Source organism: Vombatus ursinus, unplaced genomic scaffold, assembly GCF_900497805.2.
Source record: "Vombatus ursinus unplaced genomic scaffold, bare-nosed wombat genome assembly UNPS02014973.1, whole genome shotgun sequence".
In the NCBI taxonomy this organism is placed as follows: domain Eukaryota; kingdom Metazoa; phylum Chordata; class Mammalia; order Diprotodontia; family Vombatidae; genus Vombatus; species Vombatus ursinus.
The window spans coordinates 13,934,588-13,947,976 of NW_020954751.1; the positions used below are offsets into that span (position 1 = coordinate 13,934,588).

The following is a 13,389-nucleotide window of genomic DNA, read 5'->3' on the forward strand; positions in this document are numbered from 1 at the left end:
CACACACACACACACACACACACACACACACACACACACACACACACCCCTACCTACAGCCCTAGACCTGAGAAAGACAATCCATTGAACAATGGAGCAGACCTCTAGGGCATTGCTTCCTTCATTGATGATTGGAGGCCATTCCCAGAACTGAGGTTCATTAAACTTCCTCTAATCCTTGCTTTTGACCATCATTCCAGACCAGGGACTTGCCATCTTTCCTTCTTCCACCTGCATTTCAAAGAGATGGAAGACTATAGTCCAAGGGCCAAATCTGGCCAGCCAGCCTGTATTTGCATGATCATCTAGAAAGGTAAAAGGTTCTTACACTATTACCTATAAGAAAACTTTATTTTAAAATGTAAAAACTATTCTTAACTCCCAGTGGGTACAAAAACTGACCCCACATACTGTAATTTGCTGATTCTGTGTAGCCAATCACACCTTGGCATACCCCAACCCAGGATTACTCCCATTATCTGTTTCCATAGCTCCTACTCTGACACTATTGAACGAAGTTAGAGGAAGTCACAAAACTTGGCATACAAGGTTTACACTACAGGTTTATGTTATCAAATCTCAAATGTATCCTCACTGAAGCAAGGCAGTCCTTTTACTCCTCCCTTATTGATTCTCTGTCCCATTCACCATAGTGGCTGTTCTAAACCTCTTTTTTTTCCTCTGGCTCTCATGAGACTCCTTGTCTAAAAGATAGTTGATGATGTGGGACTGGAGCTCAGGCAAGAGGTAACAACTATAGATAGATCTGAGAATCATCGTAGAGAGGATAGTTGAATCCATGGAAGCTGATGAGATCACCAAGTAAGATTATAGTGTGGAAAGAAAAGACAAGAGGGCCCAGAGTAGACCCTGGGGAGAAACTCACTGTCAGTATTCAAGACATGACAAAAAATGTAGAAAAAGAGACTGAGAAGGAGTATTCTGATAGGTAAGAGAACCATGAGAACATCATCAGGAGATCCTAGAGATGAGAGAGGATCCAGGAGGAGAGAGTGTCAGATCAACAGTGTCAGAGGCTTCAGAGAGATCAAGAATTATGAGGATTGAGAAAAGACCCTTGGATTTAACAACTAAAAAATCCTTTATAACTATGAGACAGAAATTTCAGTTGAATGAGGTTGAAAGACAGATTGCAGAGAATTTAGAAACAAGTGAGAGGAGACACAGTGCAGGCAACAAGCATAGACGACTTTCTCAAGGAGCTTACCCAGGAAGGAGGAGAGAGATCAAGGACCTTAACTAGTAGGGTTGTATCAAGTAAGGGCATTTTAAGGATGGATGAGATATTGGTATGTTTGTAAGCAGCTGGGAAGAAGCCAGATTAGAGAAAGTGAGGATGAAATGGGGACAGTCTTTTGGAGGAGACAGAAGGGATTGGATCAGTGATGCATATGGAGTGGTTAACCCCTCCACCATGTGTCCCAGGCAAGTTACTTAGTCTCTGTCAGCCTCAATTTCTTCATCTGTAAAGTAAGGATAATAATAGCACCTATCTCCCAGTGTGATTATGAGGATCAAGTGAGATTACATACGTAAAATGCTTTGCAAAACTTACATATAGCATTTTAAAAATGCTAACTATTTTTGTTACTAATTGTCTTGTCAAGGAAAGGGATCTCTGCATCAGAGGCAAGAGTAAAGGAGGAGATATCTGAGTGATGTGAGATAAGGAAGGGAGAAGAGAGAGCTCTTGATGAATGGCCACAGTTTTTTCAGTCAAATTTGAGGCAAGGTCTTCATCAGAAAGGGCTGGGGAAGAGAATTCTTTGGGAGGCTTGAGAAGAAAAGTTTTGGAACAGATGTGGTAAACAAATCAAGACTAAAATGATTGCTTTGTTATAATGAGGTTCCACTTGAGATTAGGTAATGTCAATTTGTAGGGGACCCAATCACCGTGGTTTTGTGATTTTCAACAGCCTGAATAGGAACAAAGAATGTAGATGGTGGAAGTAATCCAGCATTGGTGTTTGGCAAGGTGTAATCATTGAAAGAACAAGGAAAGATGGAATCATAAAAAATTGTGATCATATAAAGGACTTTTAAGAGTTCATTAACATGGAAGTCTATGTAATAGGTTAGTTGATGGCAAGAAGGTATGACCATTTTTGTGTGTACATGAGTTTGAGTGGAAGAGTGGGTCTTGAGAACTGAGTAGATTGAATCACTTAGAGTTAAGGTATTTGAGGGACTATTCAGTATGCACGTTGAAGTTACCTAATGTGAAAGCAGGAGTTGTGGGAAGACTGGGCAAGGCACTGAACTCATTGTGGAAGGAAGAAGGATGACCTTGGTTGTAGCAGTGGGCAGGTGTCATTAGATAACCATCAACAGGATCTGGGTTGGGTAATTAATCTGATTAGTATGAACTTCAAAGGGGGATTGATTGCTATGGGATGACGGTAAAGGAAGAGCCTGGAAGTGTCAGTGTGGAGCTAAAAGTATTCTGACTCTTCCATCATGGGGCTGGGGGAAGTAAGAGTAAGTCAAGGAGGGAGGAAATGAGGCATGAGAGAATGTATAGACAGTACTGGAAGGGGCAGCCAGAGAAGCAGATTCATTAGGAGGGAGCCAGATCTCAGCGAGTGCCAGAAGATGGAAGGACTACGAAAGGAAGAGATTTAAGATGAAAGCAAGTTGGTTAATTATGGAGCAGGTATTTTATCCTTTCATCTTTCCCTGTGCCTCACCCCTCCTAAATGTCTTCTCTGCAACTTTCAGTCGCTCCACCCCCTTCCTGTTTTCCCAGGCCGTCACTTTCTTTCCTTCAGAATCCTGAATGTGTAGTTAACCAGTTCAGCTTTACACTTTCCTCTATCCTAAATTTCCTTGCCACTTTGCCTAGTTGTTGCTCGTCATTTTCTAGATCCCAACTGTGGAATCTCACCTACTCTACTTCTATATAGAGGAATGGATGGGTGAAACAGTCTTAATTAATCTCTCACTATGTTCTAGGGCCTGTATTAAGTGCTGCAAGTACAAAAACAATAGAGAGCCAGTCTCTTCCTTCAGGAAGTTTAAATTCTGATAGAGCCCACACATGGAGTACTGGTAGCCAGAGGGGTGAAGTCATAGGGATAATGAATGGAAAGACATAGGTAGTTGATTGATCTGCAATTTTCAGGATCAGTGTTTATATTATTTGATTACTGTTCTCAGAGCAAGAGGGGAGAAATGTATGTAGGGGAGGGAAGGGTTTACTTGTGGTAGAATGGCAAAAAATAAAAAGGCTGGTGGGCTGGCCAGGCCCTGCCAGCTAGAGCAAGTTCCTACCAGTCAGCACAGTTCCAGGGCAGAAGCCAAAGGCTAGGTTTGAAGATAAGGAATAGTTCAGTGCCACTTCTGAACCAAAAGGAGCAAGTTCTTTTACAGCCATCTATATGACAGCCCCTTCTACAGATTTCTGCTGGGCAATTCAATTGGTTCCTCACTGCCTTTTTTGGGGGGGGGGGTGAGGCAGTTGGGGTTAAGTGACTTGCTCAGGGTCACACAGCTAGTAAGTGTCATGTGTCTGGGGCCGGATTTGACCTCAGGTCCTCCTGACTCCAAGGCCAGAGCTTTATCCACTGTGCCACCTAGCTGCCCTTCCTCGCTGCTTCATAGCCACTTTCCTCACCATCTCCTTCCAACCTTCTTGTCTCACCTATAACTTCCTACGCTACTTACTCCCTTCTCCCTCCCCATCAACAAAGAGACACCAACTCTTGCATCATTTAAAACCATATTTGATAGCTCTCTCTTTTCCCCAACTCCTTTTTTAAGGAAACACTATATCACCCACCCCTCTCTTCCTTTGCTAGATATAGTTCGGGGTACCTGGGAACAGATACTTTGATCAGCCCTAGACAGTAAGTATGGATGGAGGCACAAAATATCATGTTTTACTTTTTCTGAAGACCTGCAAGCAGATGCATTGTAGCAGTCTGAACAATAAGATTTATATGCTACTATCAAAAAAACAGCTCTGTAACTGTTGGTAAAGGTAATGATTTTGTTAACCTTGAGAAGTCTTAAAATTGATGCTATGCTAAGAAGTCTTAAAATTCCATGATGCTATGGGATATTATAGGAGTATTTTATTGAATTGATTAGACTAGAATAAATGAAATCTGGCATTTTTAAAAGCATCTTCATTGTCCATTAAGGAACAGATTTGCAAAGCACTTATTATTAGGTCATTTTACTGACTAAAAGAAAGAACATATATGCAACAAGGATGAGTTGCTTTATTGGAGGGGGAGGAGAATTACTTCCCTGTTACAGAAATTGCATTATAGAAGAAAGAGGAGGATAGTTATTTTCAGTAATTTGCACAAAGCACTTAGCCTACTATTTGATTACAAAAGTTTAAATCGCATTTTAATTTTGAATGGAATATTCTAGTGTAATTGTAAAGTAATAATGAAAAAGTTTTTAATGATGTAAATGATGTATAGCATTTCTGTATCTTTTGTTATATATGCTATTCACACTAAATTTTTAAAATAAAGGCATGTATTTTTCTTGTTTTTGTAAGACTCTGTATTACATTAAATGTAATTTTCAAGCTTTTGGGCTTGTGAGAGTTGACTAGTTTTCATTCCAACTTCATTATCAGAGACATGGCATAATAACACCAGAGTATTCACTGTATTAAGGGCAGCTAGGTGGCGCAACGGATCAGGAAAACTCATCTTCCTGAGTTCAAATCTTGCCTTAGACACTTATTAGCTGTGTGAGGCTGGGCAAGTCACTTAACCTTGTTTACCTCGGTTTCCTTATCTGTAAAATGAGCTGGACAAGGAAATGGCAAACCACTTCATTATCAGCTACAAAAACCCCAAAATGGGGTCACAAAGAGTCAGACATATCTGAAAAACGACTGAACAACTGAACTCACTATCTAGCCTACTTTTCCCACACATCAGTGTGAAATTGGATTATGGCTAAGAAAGTAAAAATGTTCTTTAAAAGACCAATATATATCACAAGCAGTTAAAGCTGATTTTTCTTGACATCATTTGAATACTTCTTTAGAAAGAACACAAGCAAATTAAAACCCCCAAATCTATCAATTAGTTCCATGTGAGACATTTAACAAGAGAGAAATGGACCAAATGCTTTCAGAGAAGACCTTTTTATACATTTAGTAACTAAATTTGATTTTTCCAAATAGAATTCCTAAACTAGTTGATATATTATAAAGTTATGACTGCAATACTTGCTACACATATTATATGTTTTTATTATACAGCTTTGTTGTATGGTGTGCAAACTGCTTATTTGAAAAAAAAAAAGCTTAGTTGACTGAAGACTTTATGAGAAGCAAGAATTTTTAATAATTAAGGAAATTGTACACTGTCTGCTATCACATACAGTATAAAAAAATGTCCTGTGTAAGTGATTCCGGTTAACCTCATGCTATTTAACAAGGAGTATCTATTTGAAGTCCAGCTGTTTGCAGGATAAAATAATACAAGATGTATAATACTAGCAGTATTTTCTAATCAGAAGTCTTTTGAATCTTTTGGGAATCCAGAAAGAAAATTTCTCTGGTATCTACATATTCTTTAATTAAAAAGCCAATCTCAATAACAATTCAGTGGCTAATTGAGGAAATATTTTACAGCATCATAAACCTAGTCTGGAAAGATAAATAGGGTTGTGAACCTGTGTAGTTTACTTGCTTTTATATTTGGACTAAATAAATGTCTTCATTTTAGCACTTTAAGACTTTTCTAACTCATATTCATTTCTCTGACTGATGTTCGACAAAAATAGTACAGCTACAGAAACAGTAAATATTTTCAGGAAGACAGCCCCTTCTCACTCACCTGGAATTAGCTAATCAATGCACATGTCAATTTTTTTTTTTTAAGGAGGGTGAGTACTCAAAACCATGTGACAATTGAGCAAATAAAAATTGCTTTGGAAAATGCATCAGAATTGCCAGATAACCTCCTTTAGGGATCCAAGCACGTGTGGGTTACTGAGCTAGTTCCCCCCGCCCCCAAAGGGGATACAGCATTGAAAAGACATAATATGGGTTAATTAACATAAACTCACTAAGAATCAATGTAATTTAGAGGGTGATTCTTTCATGACAAAGAAGTTTAATTTTTGAAGCATTAAACAAATTTCACTTGAAAGAAAAGAAGCACAGCAACTAACTGAAAATAAACTTTAGTGGTTTGGAGCAAGCTGAGCAGAGAGGAAAACTGATCTGTATGATTTCAGGAGACATGGGAGCTTTCCTATGCTCCCTTCCCAACTCCTTAATCTCACCTCAGAATCCTTCCCCATTTTTGGATGGTTTTTAAATTCCACTTTCAGCAAAGTATAGAAAGAAACTCAGTTTAATCTAAAAATTATGTTTGTCCTGATCCCCATGTTTTTGTAATATCATCTGATCAGTCTTCAAAGTTTCCCTCAGAGGAACTTTAAGGCCTATTTTATAAGAAGGAAAACTGAAGCAGAGAATTATGCGGATGTAAGCTCAAGACTAAAATCCAGATTATAGAATCTTGGAATAGTAAATGTACCATGAACCTTGTAGACTATCTAACCTAACCTCCTAATTTTACAGTTAATAAAATTTGAGGTCCAGAAAGATTAAGTGATTTGCTCAGGACTCTATGGCCAGAAGTAGGCAGAGCTGGAAATAAGATCAAATTCTTGATTCCCAGTCAGATGAATATGTAAAAATTAGGTCATAGAAAGTTGTTTTTTGTTAGGAGACCCTGAATAAGTCAAAGTACCCCTTCTCTGCATTAATAGGTAAGAGCTCTTTTCATTGGACCTGGATCTATTTGATGGCCCCCTTCCACGATGCTGTTTCCTCCCTTGGGCTCTGTGGTATGACATGCTCTCTGTCTTCCTTCCGTGTCTTTGGCTACTGCTTCTCTGGGTTCTCTGCCTTCTGCATTCTAAGTACAACTGGCCCCAAGAATCTCTCCTTGCCTTTTGTCATTTTATATATTTTTTGGAAATCTTGTTTACAGGAATTGCTTCAATGATCGCCTCTGAGTGGATGTTTCTCAACTGTCTCCATTTCAGAACTGAATGTATGAGGTAGAAGTGGGAGGCAGTAGTATGATTCATTGACAAGGGTGAGGCTGTTTACCATGACATCTATTAGTGGAGAAACAAATTAATGACTTAAAAATAAAATACCTTTTAAATTTTATTTTCTGAGATTTAAAAATTATTTTGCAAATCTAAAACTTAGCCAAAGATCATTTTAACTTAAGACAACTACTGTAGAAATCTGATTATAGCTTCTGATTAAATTTTTAGATGTTACAAAGCTGGAAGAGATAGCTAATATATTGCATGACAGCATCCAAAAACATCTCAACAAATTAGGACATTTGGACAAATCTTATAAGCTTAAATTTAGTAAGGATAAATGTAAAATACTGTACGAGGGTTCAAAAAAATCAATTTCACATGTACATAATGGGAGAAACATAGTTAAATAAAAATTAATCTGAAAATCAGTCTGCAAGCATTTATTAAACAATGTGTCAGGCATTTGGTAGATGGCAATTTCAATATGAATCATTTTGTGTAATATGACTGCCAAAGTAGCAAGCATCATGTCCAGAAGGGGGAAAGGAATAGTTTTAAATGTACTCTACCCTGGTCACACAACATTCAAAATACTGTGAAGTTCTGGATGCCACATTTTAAGCTATAAGTCATTCAGAAAAGGGCAATCAATATGGAAAAAGGTATCATAATCATGCCAAATGAGTATTAGTTGAAGAAACTTCAGCTGTTAATCAGCTGTGATGTTGACAGCTACTGTGCTACATGCTAGGGATAGACAGACAAAATTCACCTTCAAGGAGATTTACAGTGTAGTTGGGGAAATAACACATACACAAATGTTATGTGTGTGAGTACGTTACATATCCATACATATTTGTATGTATCCAAAAATACAAGTTATTTGTATGTTAGATGTAAGGTGATTTTGAGGAGGAAGACACTAGCAAATTGGTGGAATCATTAAAAGAAGACTTAGGGTGAAGATATTAAGTGTCTTCACATATTTTCAAGGCTGAAGAAAGAGAGACTAAATGTGTTTTGCTTGTCTCCAGAGTGCATTTCTAACAGCAATAGGTGAAATCACCAAAAAAGTAAATTTAGTCTTGACTTAAAGGAAAACTTCCTAACAATTGGAGCTATACAGAAGTGAAATGAGCCCCATAAAAATTTAGTGGGTTCCTAACTTGAGTCTTCAAACAAAAAGGCTAGATGATTACCTGTTAAGTATAGTGTAGAGTAGATTCTTATTTGGGTACAGGTTAACTGACTAGTGGCCTCAGAAGCCTCTTCTCTCTCAGGTTTTATGATTGTGTTAGTGCTCTCCTAACATCTAGACTCTGCTTTTCAACTGCAATTCAGGCATCTTCACTTAGATCCTCTTCTTTCTACTTGGCACCTCAAATTCATCATGACCAAAACTGACTTTTCCATGAAAAAAAATACTTCTCCACATTGACCAATTTTTGCTGATACCGCTACTATTCTTACATTTACCTGGACTAGAAATCCTAGCATGATTTTTTGGCTCTTCTTTCTTCCTTGGCCCCATATCTGTACCTTTCCCAAGTGCTATCATTTTGACCTCTGTATCTTGAACATCTGCATTTCTAATCCCACACCCAACTTTTAGCTCATCATTTTGGTTGACATTCTTTCTCACTAGAATTATTACAGTGGCGTTCTGAATGTTTTCCCCTCATTTTTCTCACCTCCTTCAATCCATCCTACCTATCAATTTTCCTGATGTCCTCCTCTAACTTAACATTCAGTTATACCTCAAGGCCCAGCTTAGGTACTATCTCTTTTATGAAGCTTTCCTTGAAATCCTAGCTGGAAGTGATTTCTGTTCTTCTGACTTCCATTTTTATTGAAGGTGCTTTATTTAATTTTTCCTATAACTTTAAATGGCCTGCAAGCAGATTGAATATTCCATTGATGCATTTTCTTTTACAGTATATGAGCAATATAGTAATTCAGGAAAATGCTGACTAAAACTTGCTTTCCAAAAAATCTAAAATTGCATATAGTACCGTAGTACAGAAAGGTTAATTTGCTCCTGTGAGGAAAATAAATGAAAATAAATCATCAAAACAGTGAAAAACCTGTTTCCCACCAGTGTTTAAAGAAGAAGCGTTTAATTTGTAAGCCTACTTTTTATAGTTAATGTGCTAATTGACTCAGCTAACACCTGCATAATTTATTTTTAAAATCTCACTGAAATCTACATCATAGTGAGATTCTAGGAAGTTAGGGCAGCAGCTGTTAACACATCTGTTTCAGTGATCCAGCATGAAAAAAAGATTCTAAAAATAGCTGAAATTTGACTCAGTAGACTTCATAGTATTTCAGAAAGTGTCAACTGAACCAGATTAGAAGTCTGTCTTTAAAATACCTTTAATTTCACATGACATGGTTTACTTCTGAATGCAACAAACATTTGCCCTCAGTAATATTTATTAGCAAATTAGAAGTGTGGCTGATCCATTTCCCTTCTTGCCAGCTGGAGAAGAGGAACACACAAGAGACAAAAGGTGTAGCAGTATATCAAAGCACAGTTCAAAGAAAATTTCATTTTGCAGGAAGCTTATCACATTAATTTTAAAGTGCCTCTTTTCTTTGTTGTGAACTGAAAGTATGATGAACCACCTTAAAAGTGATATATTTTTATATGCTACATTTTCCCAACTCTTTCTTGAAATAATTCCTGCTCTTGTTTATATATAACTTAACTTCACTGATTCTCCTGCCTCTGTGACATTCCTCCATATCATTCATTAGCTTTTCTTCCCTAAATGTAGACATACCCCAATGCTCTTCACTCCAGTGCTCTTCTATACTTTCTCCATTTTGTAATAACAATAACAGTAACAATATAACAATAATAATACTAGCTAGCATTTATATAACATGTTAAGATTTGCAAAGACCGTTCCAGAGCAGGACAATTCATCTCTCATCTCTGGAAATTTACTTTGTCTTCCATGGTTGGAATGTTCTCTGTCTTTATCCCTGCCTCTTGGCTTCCCTGGCTACAATTCCAGCTTCTACAGCAGAGGTTCCCAAACTTATTTGGCCTTTTGGCCTCTTTGAAAAAAAAAATTACTCAGCACTCCCCTGGAAATCTACTTTCTTTAACCCTTTAGGGTTTTTAAACATTTTTTTTCTTTTCAAAAAAATATAAAATTTTATTTTTAAAATGATGCATCTTAAATTTATTGTAAATTTGTGGGTTTTTTCCTGCATTGAAATTTTGATGATGCAATATTGCACCATGTAACCATATAGTATCGTATTGTAAACAAGTCAATCCATGCACATATTCCTGCTGATGCATACTGGACTTCCTGACAATGTGCAATATGCTCACCTGCCAACACTTGCTTGTTAAGACCTGTTGGTAGAATTGAGCACTGATCTGTTATAACTTGTATTTTGTGTGTTTCTTTGGAAAATAATGTAATCACTAAGACTTTAACTCTGTTACACAACAAATGAAACAAGTACTATTGGTTTTTCGAATTTTTCTTCTCTTCTTTCCTTATGCTTCCAATGCCTCCTTATTTTTATTCACCCCCCCCCCCCCCCGTTGCTTCCCCAGGCTACTACTACTGCCCTGCCCCAAGGGGGTGGTATTGCCCACCTTGGGAACCTATGTCTTCAGGAAGCCTTTCTTGATCTCCCTTGATTCTAATTCCTTCTCTCCATTTATTATTTCTAGTTTATCCTATATATAGTTTGTTTGTACATAATTGTTTGCATTTTGTCTGCCCCACTAGATTATGATTCTTCTGAGGGCAAGGATTGCCTTTCTTTTTATCTCCAGGGTTTAACACCGTGCCTGACATATAATAAGGTTCTTAACAAATGTTTATTGACTACGAAAGCATTTTACATATGTCATCTCATTTGACCCTCACAACCACCTTGCAAGGTAGATGCTGTTATTATTCTCATTTTACAGATGAAGAAACTGTGCCTGAGAGAGGTTAAGTGACTTGCCTGTAGTCACACAGCTAGGAAGTGTCTGAGGATAGGTTTCCTGACTTCCAAGTCTAGCACTTTATTCAGTGTACCACTCTATACTTATTCTCTCAGGGAGCTCATCCATTGCTATGGTTTGGTTATATCCCTCTTTGCTCATGACTTTAAAATCTGATTCTGTCATGTGCGTTCTAATTCCTGTTTCCTTGGTTATCACTTCAAATTTAGGTTACTCCAAAAGAATTTCCATAAAATCTCCAATATCACTTTATCTCCTCTAATTCTTTGGTCTCCCTGCCTCTAGTCTCTCCCTGCTCCAGTTCATCCTTCACACAGCCACCAAGGTGATTTTTTTTTGGGGGGGGCTAGGCAGTGGTGACACAGCTAGTAAATGTTATATGTTTGAGGCCGAATTTGAACTCAGGTCCTCCTGAATCCAGGGCCGGAGCTCTGTCCATTGCACCACCTAGCTGCCCCCAAAGTAATTTCTTAAAGCAAAATCCCTACTCAGTAACTCCAGTTGTTCCATGTTATCTCTAAGATAAAATATAAGCTCCTCTGTTTAGCATTTAACATTCTGTACAACCTAGCCCTATCTTGCTTCCCCGGTTCTATTACAAATCACTCCTCTCCACACCTCTACGCACTCTATAGTCCAGATGTACTAGAATTATTGCCATTCTTCACACATAAATGCTTCCTTTTTCCCCTCACCACAAGGTTATTACTTCATTTGAGTTTTGTATGCATCTATGTATGTGCTTGTCTTCTTCATTAGAATGTAGTTTCTTTAAGAGGAAGGACTTTCACTTTTGTTTTTGGATAGTAAGTGCTAAATAAATGCTTGGTGATTAATTGATTCAACAATAATTTATTAGATACCAACTATGTGCCAATTTATTATATTTATTACGTGTGAACTACTTTGCTAGGTACTATTGGCAGAGAAGTGGATACAAAGATAACTAATATAGATCTCCACTATCATGGAAATTATAATTTAATAAGAAGAATGTGAGAGAAACACAGTTCTGCTGTATCTAATAACTAATTCAGAATTAAATGATAGGAGCATAAGTGAAGTATAGAATAGTATACAAGGTCCAAAAAAGGAAAGATCATTTCTCCCTGGGGATGTCATAGAAAATTTCATATAGTAGGAATGTTTTTAATCTGGGTCTTGAAAGATAGAAGGATAGGGAATTCCAGGGATAGAAAAGAGCATGACAGAAGTATGGAGGCAAGAAAACACAAGGCTTATTTAAGAAAAGTTGTCCAGGTTGACCTGATCATGGTGTACATCAAAGTCACTTGCATTTGCTGCTGTCATTCACCTAATGAGTAGGTAAGTCTCAGGGAGCTCAGAAATCTGGGGTGCTCTGGCTTTTCTCCATGTGGTCTCTTGTGGGAGGCTTGAAGTGCTAAGACTAGAAGGCTCAGGGACATCAGAAGTTCGTAGAACTCTGACCCAAAATGCTCCACAGAGTGCTCTAGACCAGTGGTATCAAACTCAAATAGAAACAGGGGCCACTGCACCATAAATAAGGATCCCTATGAACCACATATTGACTAAGAAAACCATATATTAACATCATTTATGTTCTATCGTATTTTTATTTATTTTGTTAAATATTTCCCAATGACATTTTAATCTGGTTTGGGCTGCACTGAAGAGTGTTTTAGGTTGTGTGTTTGATACCTCTGCTATAGGTTACAACCTTCTAAATCCGGAGGATCTAAGAGTTTCTGAAACATACCAAAGTTCTGAGCCCAGACATACCAGAGGATGTGGAACTCAGTAACAGGAATCCACACAATTGAGGAAATGACATTACAGGGCCATCTACCCCACTTAAGAGTATAAGGAGGGGTGGGACACTTTTCAAGAGGGCTGAATTACTCCAAAGCTGAATAGCTCTTTGAGACAACAAAAAATAATGGAACTGAATCAAAAGACTGAAAAAAAGTTAGAAAATGTAAAGTATTTCTTACAAAAAAACAAAACAAACAAAAAAAACAAAAGAAAACAACCAACCTGAAAAATAGGCCAAGGAGAGATAATTTCAGAATCACTAGAATACCTAAAAATCTCAACTATAGAAAAGTTTAGATATGATATTTTTAAAATCATGTATTAAACCAGAATGCAAAATGAACATAGAATCTACCAGTCATCTCCTAAAAGAAACCCCAAAATGAACACACTGAAGAATGATGTAGCAAAAATCCAGTCAAAGAAAATATGGAAAGCATCCAACAAGTTCAAGTACCAAGTAATTATACTTAGGAAAGCTTAAGATAAATACTTACAACCAAGAATAAATTATCAGACAAAGCTGGGTTGGGGGTGAGGTCAAA

General features: G+C 37.4%; 1 protein-coding gene and 1 long non-coding RNA gene across 3 annotated transcripts in view; one reads left to right on the forward strand and one right to left on the reverse strand.

Moving 5' to 3' along the window:
- LOC114030641 (E3 SUMO-protein ligase NSE2-like) overlaps positions 1-13,389 on the forward strand; it is a 259,588-nt gene that overhangs the window by 178,907 nt on the left and 67,292 nt on the right. The gene's annotated exons all lie outside the window — the stretch shown is intronic.
- The window catches only part of LOC114030642, a 92,215-nt gene that overhangs the window by 1,548 nt on the left and 77,278 nt on the right, over positions 1-13,389 (reverse strand). The window contains exon 5 of one of the 2 annotated variants that reach the window (XR_003567651.1): positions 189-231. The exons of the other annotated variant lie outside the window; for it this stretch is intronic. This is a non-coding gene — a long non-coding RNA (uncharacterized LOC114030642). Of the gene's footprint in view, positions 1-188; positions 232-13,389 lie in introns of those variants that run through there. 2 annotated transcript variants of the gene reach the window in all.